The sequence below is a fragment of the Cervus canadensis genome, chromosome 33, assembly GCF_019320065.1.
Source record: "Cervus canadensis isolate Bull #8, Minnesota chromosome 33, ASM1932006v1, whole genome shotgun sequence".
Taxonomy (NCBI): Eukaryota; Metazoa; Chordata; class Mammalia; order Artiodactyla; family Cervidae; genus Cervus; species Cervus canadensis.
Window position 1 is genome coordinate 22808591 of NC_057418.1, and position 16626 is coordinate 22825216.

Consider the following 16626-nt stretch of genomic DNA (forward strand, 5'->3'; position numbering starts at 1 on the left):
AGGTAAAGGGGTTCTCAGCTCATCTGGGTCCATCCAGCTTGCAGCAGACTGAGGCCCAGAACCCTGAGGACAATTGAATCAGCCACAGACAGGGGGAAGCATCCTCCCAACACATCATTTCAGGGCCTCTGAAAGTCCCGATGCAACATCCCACCAAAAAGGCTCCCAGAGGCTTCTAAAAGCCTTGCCGCAGGCTCCTCGACCATCCAGATCAACTCACATCCTCACATTTCAGTCCAACAATCCTCTCTCAGACCTTTGGCCTCATAGGCCCTTCTTGCCCCACTGACTTGATGACACATGAGGATGTGGTTTTCAGTCACCCTGAAGTCTTGGGCCAGACAACAACTTTTGTCTCTGGCTGTCTGGACCCCTTCATAGCACGTGGGCGTTCAGAGGAGAAAAGCTTCAGTTCTGAAAGATCCCAGCTTGTTGAGGCTTCCCTCCTGCCAGGTTCTCCCTCCGTTCCATGGAATGAAAGGTTGGAAACCAGAGCTGAGAAGACCACACCGTTCTCTCATCCAACCATCTCCTCCTCTGCAAGGATCTGAGGCTACTACTTGTTCACACAGGGTCACACAGCCAACTAAGCTAAGCTGCTGCTGCTCGAGTGGACCCCACACCCAGCCCAGAGCGCTCTCTACTAGGCCAGGTTCTCTCCAGCTTTTCTAAGGAATACATCCTTTGAGAAAAGTCATAGCCATGGCCTTGTTTTGACACTTTGGAGGATGTCATGGGGCCGGCCCAACTGCTTTCTCGTGCTCCCTCCCTCCCCCTGGCATCTCTCTGCCCTCCTCCTCCTGCTGTCCCTCTTTTTACCCCTCCTCTTCTTCCTTTTGATCATCACTGCCTCTCCTTCTGTCTAAGTGTTTCCCCCTTCAATTGCTTGCAAGAGATTTTGAGAGAGTGGAGAGAGAAAAAGCAAAGAGCAGGCAAGATGGGGGCGGGGTAGGGGGTGGGGAGATGTTGGTTGGAGAGGGAGGAAGTAGCCGAAGCTGACTTTGTATTACTGTACTTCGAATAAATGACCTCATTTCCCAGGGAGTCTGTTTATGTGACTCTTTGATTGCACTCTATAACAAAGTTCTCCACATTCCAAGGACTAGAAAGCCCATCCGGGTGTTCTCTCTTTAATTAAGTGTACCGCTCTTGATCCACTCTAGAAAATTTTTCTAGAGTGACTACATCTCTTCTCTGTTGAAGCAGTCTGGAAGAGTGGGGTGGGATGGAGGGCTGTGAGGGAAAGGGAAGGCCAGCTTAAAGCTGTTGCCCTGCCTGACCTGGTCCCCTTGTGACACCGCACACCACTCGCTGGGCACAGCCGTCCTCCACTGCAGCCCAGCGCCGTGGCCTGCCTCGGTGTCCTCAGTCACTCCTTTCCCCAGGCCCCTCCTTTCACCGATTGGGGCCTATTCCCTTAAAGATCGATCCTCTGACCTCTAATCTACTCACAGATTTGTTTTGGCAATCCCTAAAATCTTTCTGGAGAAGGGAACGGCTAGCCACTCCAGTATTCATGCCTGGAGAATTCCATGGACAGAGGAGCCTGGCCAGCTACACAGTCCATGAGGTCACAAAGAGTCAGACATGAGCGATCTTCACTCACTCACACAAACTCCTTCTAGCTCTAACGTTCTCCGAATCTAAAGTAAATTAGTTGGAACTTTCTTGGTAGTCTAGTGGTTAAGACTCCAGTCTCCCAATGAAGGGGGCCCAGGTTCGAAAGCTGGTTGGGGAACTAGATTCCACATGCCTCAACTGAGAGTTCGCATGCTACAACTAAAAAAATAAAAAATAAAAAACTTCCTGCTTGACTCAAGGAAGGTTGAAGATCCCATGTGCTGCAACTAGGACCCAGAGCAGCCAAATGAACAAATAAAAGTACATTTTTTAAGAAAAGTAAATTAGTTAAGGGTGCTATTTGCACACACACACCAGGGTCTTCTTTATCAACTATGCATTTATCATTTCATTTTTTATACATGCATTTTGTTGTTTAACCTGGAGTGGCAATTCTGAGAGTTCTCACTTCAAACCAATGAACAGAATCCCTAGTCTCTGAGTAACAGATATATTCAGACAAGTGAAGCCTTTCCAGGGGGCTACCCTGAACCTTATTGTATAGCCCCTACACCATATGTGGGCTAAGGTGGGTCCAGTACTCCTTTCGGGAGCCTAGCTATTATTGATGACTGCTCCTGGGTAGTCACAATGTGCAATTCAGCCAAAGGACCATTCATACCCTCAAAGTGAAAAAAATGTGTCTTTCTTACTTTCCAAGTGTAGCAGCAGGGTGTTTTATAGAGAACAGTCCCTAAGATTTTTCTGAAGCTACAAAAAAATTGCTACCTGATAATCGCAAGCACATTCTTCTTTCATCATGAAGTCTTGATTTAACATCATAACAGAATGTCTTTTTTTTTCTAATGGGAAGAGCTGTTAGATTCTGTCATCTTACTTCATTAATTTGATTATTCAATATCAACTAATGCCAACACTAGTTTCTAGGCTTGTGGTGGTGAACAGAAGTGTCACCACCACCCCAAAACTTGCAACACAATGATGCACAGATACAATCAAGAAACCAAACACATATTTGATGGTTTTGAAGGAAATAAACAGGATCCGTGATGGGTAGCAACAGAGAAGGAGCCATTTGGACAAGGGGTTCATTGTTCGTGGAAAGTGAAGACCCAAGGAATGAAAAAAAAAAAATGTCAGGCAAGCATAACAGGGAAGGGAGGATGTCCCAAGCAAAGGAATGTTCCAAGCAAAGGAAATAACATGCACAAAGGGCTGGGCTGCCATGGGGGAGGCTTACCTTGTTTAAGAAAATGAAGGGAGGTTTGTGTGACTAAGTAGTATGTGAGGTAGGAAAATAGGAGGTCGGAGAGGTAGACAGAGATTAGATCACATAGCACAATGTAAGCCATGGAAATGGGTTTGTACTCTATTTGAAAGCCAAGACAAAACAGCTTTTGAGAAGAAGTAAGAGCAAGGCCAGAGTATATAATGGAGACTATTGTATCTCCTGCAATGGCAGGTGGATTCTCTACCATTGTGCCACCCGCGAAGCCCATGGTGGAGACCAGTGGGAGGCAATTGCTAGGTCTGGGCAGGAGATGGTCCCATGACCATTGGGATGGAGTGAATTTAGCTGATATGAAGCGGTTTGGCTCCTGAAGGAGAAGATTGAGTAAGAATTGCTGAGGCATTCAATGAGGAGGGTGAGAGAAGGGAGGAATTGAGAATGAAATGCAGATTGTTGGCAGGAAAACCTGAGTTCTTGGGGTACCATTCATGAAAATAAAGAAGGTTGTGAGAGTAGGAATTTGAAGAGAGTGTGGGATGAGTCAGGATTTTCATCTGCAGGTGGACTTGAGTCATTCTATGTTTAAGCAGCCTGTGCCTGTTAACTGTTGCTTGTTCCTGTGGATATACATACCTGCTATCTGAGCACTCTTTGCAGAAGAGGTGGAATTTGGAAAGGAGCAATGCAGGAGGGCCAGCTCTTCATCCCAGCAGACTTGCTGTTGAGATGTTCCAGTGTGATCTGGTGTTTCACCCAAGATATTCAATCTGATATTTGTGAAATGTACTCTCAGTTCAGTGCAGTTGCTCAGTTGTGTCCAACTCTTTGCTACCCTGTGAACCGCAGCACTCCAGGCTTCCCTGTCCATCACCAACCCCCAGAGCTTACTCAAACTCATGTCCATCGAGTTGGTGATGCCATCCAACCATCTCATTCTCTGTCATCCACTTCTCTTCCCACCTTCAATTTTTCCCAGCATCAGGGTCTTTTCCAATGAGTCAGCTCTTTGCATCAGGTGGCCAAAGTATTTGGGTTTCAGCTTCAGCATCAGTCCTTCCAATGAATAGTCAGGACTGATTTCCTTTAGGATGAACTGGTTGGATCTCCTTGCAGTCCAAGGGACTCTCAAGAGTCTTCTCCAGCACCACAGTTCAAAAGCATCAATCCTTTGGTGCTCAGCTTTTTTTATGGTCCAACTCTCATGTCCATGCATGACTACTGGAAAAACCATAGCCTTGACTAAACGGATCTTTGTTGATAAAGTAATGTCTCTGCTTTTTAATATGCTGTCTAGGTTGGTCATAGCTTTTCTTCCAAGGAGCAAGCATCTTTCAATTTCATGGCTGCAGTCACCATCTGCAGTGATTTTGAAGCCCCCCAAAATACTCTAGGCCATGACTTCCAACTGTGGAAGCAGTTGGGGGTGGGTGAGCAGAGGATCACTAACCAGAGTATATACCCGTTCTCTCAGTCATCCTCAGAAGTCAGCATGAAGGCAGAACACAAGGGCTTGGTGATGTCCCTCTTGACTAATCACGTCTTGCAATTTAAATACCCCACCTTGTAACAGACCCAGAGACTAATACTCGGCTCAACTCTTGAAACAGATACAAGACAATGTGCTTGTGTGCTGAGTCGCTTCAGTTGTGTCTGACTCTTTGCAACCCCATGGACTGTAGCCCACCAGGCTACCAGGCTCTCTGTCCATGGAATTGTCCAGGCAAGAATGCTGGAGTGGATTGTCATTTCCTACTCCAGGGGATCTTCCTGACCCAAGGATAGAACCGCGTCTCTTGTGTCTCCTGCGTCTCCTGCATTGGCAGATGGATTCTTTACTCTAGTGCCACCTGGGAAGCCCCAAGACCATAGATTTCTACAAAGAGTTCTCGGATAGTTTTTATACCAGGGGCATATTCATATAAATACCTGCATATAGATTTATAATTCGTTTGAAACAAACCCTTCCATTTCAATATATTTTTAAAATAAGATATATCTTAAGTGGCTATTCAGTATATAACCAGTACACTTTCACTTCTTTAGCCAAATTGATGAAAAAGAACTCTTTGAATGAGCAAAAAGCTAAAACACAGAGACTTTAATCCATGTTGCAATCAGCTCTAAGCAAATATTTCCTTGTAGTATCTATACTTCTAATCAAACATTTCAGCAACCTTAATGAATAAGTAAGCATTACATACAAAGAAAAGAATAGCAATAAAGTAGGTAGTTTACTTCTCATCAGCAAAAATGCAGACCAGAAAACAGTATCACAACATCTCTACGGTATCAAAACAAACAAACACAAACTTACTTTAAAATGATATGGGCAAAGAAAATATCTATCAAAAATAAGTGATAAGACTACATATGTCAAAACAGTGTGATTCTGGCACAAAGACAGACACATACACAGATAAAATAAAATAGACAGTTCAGAAATAAAGCATCATAATTTTCAGCCAAGGTGCCAAGACCATTCACTGGGGGAATGTATGATCTCTTTACAATAAATGATACCAGGAAAACTGGGTATTCACACGCAAGAGAATAAAGTTAAGCCCTTAACAAACACTATACACAAAAATTATTCATAATGGATCAAAGACCTAGGTGTAAGAGCTAAAGCTTTATTTATTTTCTCAGAAGGAACTATGGGAAATCTTCATGATATTGATTTGGCAATAATTTATTCAATATATCACCAGAAGTACAGTCAACCAGATAAAAATAGACAAATGGGTCTACATCAAAAATTAAAACTTCTAATTTGTACATCAAAAAACACAATCAACAAAGTGAAAAAGCAGCATATAGAATGGGAGGAAATATCTGTAAACCATGTATCTGATCAGAGATATATATCTACATGGACAAATTGATGTAAATACCAGAAAATATAAAGAATTTCTACAACTGAAAAAAAAAAAAAACAAGGTACACAATTTAAAATGAACAAAGGGCATGAATAGACTCTTCAAAAAAGATACACATGGCCAATGTGTATGGCCAATAAACACATGAAAAGGTGCTCAACTAATCATTAGAGAAATACGAATCAAAATCCCAATGCAATATCACCTCACACCTGTTAGGATGGCTGAAATAAATAAATAAATTCAAACTAGCAAGTGTTGGCAAGGATGCGGAAAAATTGAAACCTTCATGCACTGTTGGTGGGAATGTGAAATGATGCTTCTGCTACAAAAAACAGTATGGCAGGTCCTCAAAATGAAAAATAGAATTATTATAGGATCTAGCAATTCCACTTCTAGGTATATAGCCAAAAGAATTGAAAGCAGGGTCTCAGTGAGATATTTGTATACCCAGGTTCATAGCAGCAACCCAAGTGTCCACTGATGGATAAGCAAAATGTGGTATATATTCATACAATGGAATATTATTTGGCCTTAAAGAGGACAGAAATTCTGATGCATGTTACAACTTAAATGATTCAGAAGGATATCATGCAAAATGAAATGTCAGTCACTCCCACACAAAAACATATTATATGATTCCTCATATATGGGGTACATAGAGTAATCAATTTCATAGAGATAAAAAGGATAATGGTAGTTGCCAGGTGCTGGGTGAGGCATTGTGTGTTGATCTTTAACGGGTATAGAGTTTCAGTTTTGCAAAATGAAAGAAGTTCTGGAGATTGTACAACAGCGTGAATATACTTAACACTATTGAACTGTACACTTAAAATGCTTAAGATGGTAAATTTTATATTATGTGCATTTTATCACAATGAAAAATAAAAAGAAAATAAGCAATACACATTTCTGGGGGAAAATGCTGAGAGATTTTGTCTCTAGCATAAGTCCACTATTTAAACACTAAAGGAAGTTCTTCTGTCTAAAGGGAAATGCCTTCAGTTGGCAACTTGGATCCGCACAAAGAAATGAAGAACACAGGAAACAGTAACTTTGTTTAACTGTTTTTTTCTTTTCTTAATTTCTTGAAGAGACAATTGAACTATTTAAAACAATATACTGTGGGCTTTATAAAGAGGTGAAATGTAAGAGAACACAAAAATAAGGAAAGGCAATGGATGAAAGTTATACTATTTTAAAGTTTTATACATGGAATAATATAATATTAATTCAGGGTACATTGTAATAAGTTAAGAAACAACAGTGCAATCTTCAGAGCAACAGCTGGAAAAATGAAACAAAGAGGTTCAGGCAATGGGCCAATAGATGAGAAAAAAATGAAATACTACACAATGTACAATAATCAAAAAGTAGGGAAGAAAATAGGAAAAACAACAAAAGTATAGAAAACAGCAAAATGGAAGTCTTAAATATGAGACATTTCATATAAAAGATAAAATTTTGTAGTTTTAAAATAATAATAAAAGAATCAGTTAATCAAGAAGAGGTAACAGTCTTAAATATATATGCATCTCAGAGCTTCAAAATACAAGAAGCAAAAAGAGAAACAGATTAATTCATAAATATAGCTTGATGTTTTAACACTCCTCCCACAATAGTTGTTAGAGCAAGTGCACAATACTATCAATTTGACCTAACTAACATTTACAAAATACTCTACACGGTAGTCACATTCTTGCAAGTGTATATATAACATTTTCCAAGGTAGACCATGTGTTGGGCCATTAAAAAGTCTATAAGTTTAAATAATTAAATTATACAAATGTTCTCTGATCATAATGAAATTATTAAAACTCAATAACTAAAAAATATCTAGAGAATTTCCAAATATTTGGAAATTGGGCCGTGAGATATAGCTAAAGTGGTAAAATATAAAATAAAGAAACAACAGGGAAATTTAATGAAACAATAAGCTGGTTCTTTAAAAAGATCACTAAAATTGATACTTTCAAACTGGATTGATCAAGGGGAAAAAAGAGAGAACACACAAATTACCAACATGAAGTGCAGAGAAAAGACATTAGTACATATACTACAGATATCAAAAGGAAATAAGATAATATGAACCTGTTCAGTCCAATAAATTTCACAACCTAGATAACTTGGAGAAATTCCTTGAAATTCATAAGCTAATTATAGATAAAATGTATAAAATTAAAGACTGACAACACCAACTGTTGACAAATGTATGAAGTAACTGGAACTTTTATACATTGCTGCTGGGAATGTAAGATGATACAATCATTTTGGGAAGTATTTTGATGGCTTTTTATAAAGTTAAACGTACACTTATAAATTCCACTATTAGGCATTTACCCAAGAAAAATAAAAACTTAGTGTCTTTAATAACACTTGGACATGAACATTGATAGGAGACTTATGATGATCAAAAAAGTGGAAGCAACTCAACAGATGAAATCCATCAATAGATGAATAAACAAAATACAGTTTGAATTCATATACTGAAATACTATTCAACAATAAAAGGCAATAAAGTATTGATACACACAACTTTCATTTATCTCAGAATCATTATACTGAACAAAGAAAGCCACAAATGGGTATATACTATTTGGCTTTATTTTATTAAATAATGACAGGCAAAACTAACTTATAGGGATGGAAAGCTGATCCATGTTTGCCTGGTATAGAAAACAGGGGGCACTTACTGTAAGGGGGCAATGAAACTTTGAAGTGATGGAAATATTCTATATCTTGAGTAGATGGGAGCTACATAGGCTCCAAACACATGGAGCCTAAAGTGGTACATTTTATTGTAGGTAAACTGTACCTCAATACATTTGAGTTTAAAAGATGAAAAGAATGCACATTGAGATATTGACACATACCTGCTTGAATGGCTAAAATGAATTTTTAAAAGCACTGACAATACTAACTGTCAGCAAGTATGGGAACAAGTGAACTCTTATCCATTGCGGACAAGTACGTAAATTGGTAAAATCGTCCTGGATAACTGCTTTGTATTGATCATATATGTAACCTTTGACATAAAACTTCCTTTTTAAATACATCTGACAGAAATGTGTACATATACACTCCAAAAGAATGCTCATAGCAGTCATATCTTAAAACTGGAAACAATCTAATTGTCCATAAATTGTAAAATGGACTAAAAACTAGTGGTATATTCACATAATAGAATACTATCCAATAATGAAAGTGACTGAATTGCTTATACATGCAAGAAACATGGGTGAATCTCATAAACCTTGTATTGAGAGAAAGAAGCCAGATACAAAAGACTGTGTACTGTAAAATTTCATTTATATTAAAATTTTAAATATGCAAAATTAATCCAGGATGTTGAAAGTCAAAATAGTCATTTCCTCTGGAAAAAGGAGAAGGGAATATGAGATGAGCTTCTGAGATGGAAAGCTGTTTCATGAACCAGGTGATGACTGGAGTGTATTTACTTTATGATGACTCACTGAATTATACACTGGTGATTTGTGTCCTTTTCAGTGTGTATGTCATATGCATTTCTACAAAAAGCTTTTTAAAAGGGAATTATGAGTGAATGAGAACCAAGGAAGCAGAAGAAGAAATATGGACTTTATTTGTCACTAAGTTCATAGTAATGAAAGGATGCAAAAAGGAAGAAGCTTGGAGTGTAGTACGATTGTGCTAAAAAGTGTTTTTTGGATTCGAAAAGAGTTGCATGTGCCTATATGCTGATTTTTTTAAACCAGTGAAGGGGAAGAATTAATGCTATAGGAAATGAAGCATTGTTTTAAAAACTTAATGAAGCAGAAGTTCATGAGAAACAGTGGTTATATATAGAAGTGCAAATCTTGTACAAGAGTGATTATTTTCCCTCTGAGTCCCAAAATAAAGTAATTTAAATTCAAATGAAAAGATGGAGCCACACAGAGAACCCATAAAAGAGTGATGGGAAAATTGGGAAACTGTTGGAACAAGGCTGAGGAAGTTTATATCTGACAGAAAGCACACCACATGCTGAGAGGTTGTGAATCAGGATCTGAATCTTCAGGGAAAAGTGATGAAAGTTGGCACCTCCACTGCAGGAAGAGTGAAGAGTAGCTGCTTAAGGATAAATGAAACCAAAACTGAGCTATATAGAGGGATCAGCTTAATTTGGAAATTACAGATTTCTTATTGTTTAGTTGGTACGTTTGTTCTCTTGGGCACCGGCAGGAAACCTTGATGTACCTGATTTATGACCTGTCTTCTCTTCCTTCTCTTCACAGTCATCTTACAATCCAACACTCTTTCCCTTTCAGTCTTCAGCAATCCACACCTATCAGGGAAAACCTAAACCACTGTAACCTTTTCCCAGCAGAGTTTCTGCCTCCATTCTCTCCCTTCAACACTTATTTTCCTAGTACAAATATTTAGATGTCTGCATGCCCAGAGAGATGGTTTCTAGCATTGGATTTCAGTTAAACTAAAAACTTAGCTGAATCCCGGTCACATTACAGACGGTGATAGAATCTGGAGTACATGGCACATCATGGACTGGACATTAGCCCAGCACAGCCAGCCCATCACATAGTCAAGCCTTCACCCGGGTAAGTATAAACTAATGAGTACTGACTTTTATTGAGTACGTATGATGTGGAAGACATGTTCGAAACTCCTAGCATATACTAGTCTATTTCATTCTCATAACAACCTCTGGGGGCAGTTATAGTTTTCTCATTTAATAGGCAGAGAATTGAAACATAGGAAGCCAAGTAAATTGCCCCACTTAGAGTTAGTAAATTGAAAGCCAGTTAGTTGGATCCAAAATTGTACATTTAATCCTTGCACTAAAAACAGGCACTTGTTTGGCTTCTAACACTGCTGTCTTCAGGTCTACTCGGCCAAGTCAAAAATCTTGGTTCTGAGACCCACCTCCAGCATGGTCCTAGAAACTGTTGGTTTTCCTTCTGGTTTCAGGAGTCCCTACTCAGTAGTGAGAAACAGTCACTAATTTTCAAATGCTGGAAAGAAAGAAAGTGAAGTCACTCGGTCGTGTCAGACTCCTTGCAGCCCCATGAACTGTAGCCTACCAGGCTCCTCCATCCATGGGATTTTCCAGGCAAGAGTACTGGAGTGGGTTGCCATTTCCTTCTCCAGGGGATCTTCCTGACCCAGGGATCGAACCCAGGTCTCCCACATTGTAGGCAGATGCTTTACCGTCTGAGCCACCAGGGATATTAAAAAGATTAAAAGGAAAGAAAAAGGAAAAGGGCTGGAGGGTGAATTCCTATCCTTGTAGTAAGTAAGGGGTTCTCTTAAAGAAGATTATTTCCTGTAAATCAATTACATGCCAATAAAATTTAATTTAAAAAAAGAAACAAGCCACATAATAAACTTAGTTTAGAACCTGGCCAAAAAAAAAAAGTGATTTAAGAATAAACTATTTCTCATACAGAAAAAAAAAAAAAAGATTATTTTCATCTCTCCCTTTCCCCCACCACAATGCACTGTCATAAAAATTTCAACATAAAATTATCTTCAGCTATTTTATGAATAGTTTACCCTATTCTGTTGAATTGATTCTTATAAGCAAAAAGACTTTTTTATTCCTTGCTTTCCTTATGAAATCATCATTTGAACAAAGAAATATTTCAAGAATTGGTTCACCTTCCCCCCCAAAGTTTGTTTCTCCTTTCCAAACTAAACAGTAACTCCCTTTTTCCTCCACCCAGAACTTTTTTTTTTTTCCAGGCTTCTTTAACCAAGTACGAGGTTAGGACAACCTTTGCTGAGACACTCTTAAGATTCCATTGTAGACAGAATCCTTATCAGTTTGACCGTGATTACCAAGTCACCTAGTTCCTATACAGAGTCAAAGATAAAGTCTTTATTCTACAGACTAAAATGCTGCAGTCTTTGAAAGTTAAGTTTTGCAGGCGTTGCTTTGCCACTTAATGTACTTCTTTCTAGCCACTTAAGACAGAGCGCAAGTGCTCTTCCTGAATAGCGGGAAACCTCTACCTTCCCACGCTCGCGTGTGAAAGCCCTACTGTAAAAACACGTTACATTATCCTTGAAACAAATTTCTCTCTGACTTCAGTGACACTAAAACGCACTGCAAACAATGGCTCTGGCACAGTTCCAGTGCCTCTGGACACTGCTTCTTAACATGAAATGAGCTCACAAAGGCTGGGGTTTCATTTCTGAGGATAACAGATACTTTAAATACTGTACACTTTTGTGTCCACACATACAAAGTAAAGTAGTGAATCGGGGCAATTATCCTTGTAATTCGAATGCACCCTTTCCTCCCCACATACATATTTTGACTTTAATTATCTGAATGTTTCAAATGAACAGTGTCTTTTTCCCCCATGGGTAATGGCTTCATATCTCTATTTTGTACATGTAATTTTAAAGTATTCTCTATTCCATGTAGAGAGATGAGAGAAAGGTTAGCAAAGAAATCATTTCTGAAGCAATACTTTTCCTTTTTCTAATGGAGAGCCACATGCATGCTCCATCACGTCTAACTCTGCAACCCCTTGGACTGTAGCCCACCAGGCTCTTCTGTCCATGGGATTTCCCAGGCAAGAATACTGGAGTGGGTTGCCATTTCCTTCTCCAGAGGATTTTCCCAATCTATCGTGTCTCCTGCATTGGCAGGTGTATTCTTTACCACTGAGCCACCTGGGAAGTCTCAACTATGGTTCAACAGGCAATAGATAGTTGACCTGTGAGGTCGGAATCCCACCCACACAGGCAGGGACATCCTGTTCCCATTCTTCAGTCCCGAGGAGCAGAGAGGATAGCTGAGGCCCTGCCACCAGGAAGGTGACAGAAACTGTCATCCAGGAGGCAGGAACACAATTCACCTGGGGCCTGAGAATTATCATCAGACGTGCTGACAGGCGTGGGGGCTGGAGAGGGAGGCGAGGTCTGTGCCAGCCGCTGAAAGGAAGGACTGTCCCCCTCTTCTCTTGCAGCAGGTGTGAGATACTGCAGCCAGCATCACTGATGGTATGAACCTTCTAAGGCATGGACACAACATTCCTAGGCACTTTGTGGAGATCCTGGTGGGGCCTGGGGGTGGGGGTTAAGAGATCTGAAGGATGGGGTTGGAACTTGTGCAGTATCTTCTATGCTGAAGTGCGCATATTGTGTTACTCGCTGGGGTAACCGAAGGCCTGGATGAATCACCCATCCTAATGCACTCACATTAGTTTAAAGACAAAAACGCTGTGGTTTGGCAGGTGAGCCAAGTAGTCCTTGACTGCTGTTGTTTGTCCTTTTCACTCAGCTATGAAAGGAATGTGTCGCCTTCTTTCCAAATTGTGTAGACAGAGATCAGGACTTTGTCTCAGGAACCCTTAAGGGACTAGTGAGTTGAGTAAAAGGAACATACACTTAAAAATGCATATTAAATTCATCCTCAGAATATTTAGGATAGGCCAAGATCTCTAAAAATGATGGATTTTTAGTGTTATGACACATAGGACACGGGGGAGAGCCACCCTAAAAGACCTCGCATAACTGAAGAGAAAGCTGTATGGTTTTTATTGTCTCATGGCTGTGATTCTAAGAGACTCTAAAATGTTCTTGGTATTGAGCAGGAAGTTTTGTGGATTTCAAATAAATGCAGAGTGAGTGATCATGGGTGTGTTCTGCTCGGAAGTCAGTGCCTTTGTACAGCAGTTGATAATGAAAACAAGATGCTTTCTGGAAAGGGGGACCTATGAAGCCAGATAACCAGGAGATGTCAAGAAGCTTGACTCATGAACCTTGTGAAGGATGAGGTGACTGACTGGAGTCGTTTAAGATGAATGGCCCAGAAAAAGGTCAGTTGGCCTGGAGAATTCCATGGATAGAAGAGACTGGCGGGCTACAGTCCATAGAGTCACAGAGTCGGACACGACTGAGGCAACTTAGCACTCAAGGTAGAATCCCACCCCTGGGCAGTCTGATTCCCAAATACATACTTCTCAACTCTTGAGAGTCCCTTGGACAGCAAGGAGATCAAACCTGTCAGTCCTAAAGGAAATCAACCTTGAATGTTCATTGGAAGGACTAATGCTGAAGCTGAAGCTCCAATACTTTGGCCACCTGATGCAAAGAGCAGACTCCTTGGAAAAGACCCTGATGCTGGGAAAGATCAAGGGCGGGGGGAGAAGGGGGCAACAGAGAATGAGATGGCTGGATGGCATCACTGACTCAATGGACATGATTTTGAGCAAACTCCAGGAGACAGTGAAGGACAGGGAAGCCTGGAGTGGCAGTCCATGGGGTTGCAAATAGACACAACTTAATGACTAAACAACAAAAACCAGTTGGCACTAGTAAAGAACCCGCCTGCCAATGCAGGAGACATAAGAGACACAAGTTCAATCCCCGGGTCAGAAAGATCCCCTGGAGTGGGGCATGGCAACCCACTCGAGTATTCTTGCCTGGAGAATCCCATGGACAGAGGAGCCTGGCAGGCTACAGTCCATAGGGTCGCAAAGAATCAGATGCGACTGAGGTGACTTATCATGTACCAGGTTCCTTCCCTGGAGGAATAAACTAATTTCTTAGGTACAATATATGCACACCACACTCCAGAAAAAGGCACCTGATACAACGGTGAGCCCATCTCCCAACTTTGAAATCCACACAGCAGCCTCCTGCCCTTCCAGCAGGTTTTTGTCAGAAAGGCTTTCTTAGTTGCCCTCTTTAAAATAACACTGCCTCCTTGTCCTGCTTTAATTTTCTTTCTGGGGTTTCACACCACCTGGTTATAGCTATAGCTATATGGTATGTTATAACCTGGTATGTTATAGCTTCATTCTCTGTCCCTCCTGCCCCTAGGATGCAAGATGAGTGAGAACAAGGGCTTTGCCTGTTTTGTTTACTCCTGGATCCCCAGCACCTAGACCCATGGCTGGGCACATAGACACTCGGTGACCATCCTTCATTTCAATCAGTCACAATGAGGTTTCTTGTCATTTGCTGTCTCCACATTCTTATTCAGGCAGCTCTTTCTACCTGGAATTTTTGGAGTGTCCAATTTCCACCTGACCCTGCAAAAGAATCCAAAGTCATGCCACCTCAGTCCCACCCAGTTCCTGGACCAACTCTCGTCCTTCTTGCATGTCCCCAATCTCTCCATCTGCAACTGGGCTCACTGTCATCTACACCCCAGTAGCAACATCCTTGTGTCTCTTTTATAGCACTCATTGCATCTTATCTGTGGAGTGGATATGTGTGTGTGTGTCCCCATTGTCCAGCCAGGCCAGGCCACATTCTTCCAGAAGCTGAGACTTAGTATCTATACCTGTTCCGGGTACTCACCTAGACACATAGTATTTGTACAAGTAGAATAGTATTTATAAATATTATATATTATTTTCATAGTATATATTATGAGAGCTTCCCTGGTGGCTCAGACCGTACAGACTCCACCTGCAATGCAGGAGACCCAGGTTCCATCCCTGGGTCAGGAAGAACCCCTGGAGAAGGGAATGGCAACCCACTCCAATACTCTTGCCTGGAGAATTCCATGGACAGAGGAGACTGAATGGTTACAGTCCAGGGAGTCACAAAGAGTCAGACACAACTGAGAGACTAAAATTTTCACTTTCACTTCATATGAGAGTGTGATTGCATATTCAATTATATATATACATATAAAAAGTAAATATACATGAATGATGATAGGCAGGGTGTAAGATCATAAGTCACAGAGGGAAGAGAAAAAAAGAGGGGAAAAAACCAAGAGCAGCCTACATTTGTGATTCTTCCCTGAAGAGTAAACAGTTTTTTGGGTTCAACCCTATGCTTGCGAAAAGGATCTGAGGATACGACTGGTTAATTTAAAATGCCTTTATGTCTGGAAAAAAGTATAATCCAAATACATACACTCCTATATTCATAGCAGGAACCAAGACATGGAAGCAACCTAAATGTTCAACAGAGTAATGGATAAAGAAGATGTAGTACACGTGTACAATGGAATACTCAGTTCAGTTCAGTTGCTCAGTCATGTCCGACTCTTTGCAACCCCATGAACCACAGCACGCCAGGCTTCCCTGTCCATCACCAACTCCCAGACTTCACCCAAACTCATGTCCATTGAGTCGGTGATGCCATCCAACCATCTCATCCCCTGTCATCCCCTTCTCCTGCCCTCAATCTTTCCCAACATCAAGGTCTTTTCAAATGAGTCAGTTCTTCACATCAGGGAGCCAAAGCATTGGAGTTTCAGCTTCAACATCAGTCCTTTCAATGAACACTCAGGACTGATCTCCTTTAGGATGGACTGGTTGGATCTCCTTGCAGTCCAAGGGCCTCTCAAGAGTCTTCTCCAACACCACAGTTCAAAAGCATCAATTCTTCTGCACTCAGCTTTCTTTATAGCCCAACTCTCACATCCATACATGACCACTGGAAAAACCATAGCCTTGACTAGACGGACCTTTGTTGACAAAGAAATGTCTCTGCTTTTTAATATGCTGTCTAGTTTGGTCATAACTTTCCTTCCAGTGGAATACTATTCAGCCATAAAAAAGAATGAAATATATGATATAGTTACATGTGGAATCTAAAATATGGGATGAACCTATCTGTGAAACAGAAAGAGACTCACAGACAAAGAGAACAGACTTGTGGTTATTAAGGGGGTGGGGAAATGGGAGGAGGGGAACTGGGAGTTAGGGGTTAGTAGATGCTTCACACTCCAGTACTCTTGCCTGGAAAATCCCACGGGCAGAGAAGCCTGGTAGGCTGCAGTCCATGGGGTCTCGAAGCGTCAGACACGACTGAACAACTTCACTTTCACTTTTCACTTTCACACATTGGAGAAGGAAATGGCAACCCACTCCAGTATTCTTGCCTGGAGAATCCCATGGACAGAGAAGCCTGGTGAGCTACAATCCATAGGACTGCAAAGAGTTAGACACAATTGAAATGACTTAGCACAGCACAGGTGCAAACTAT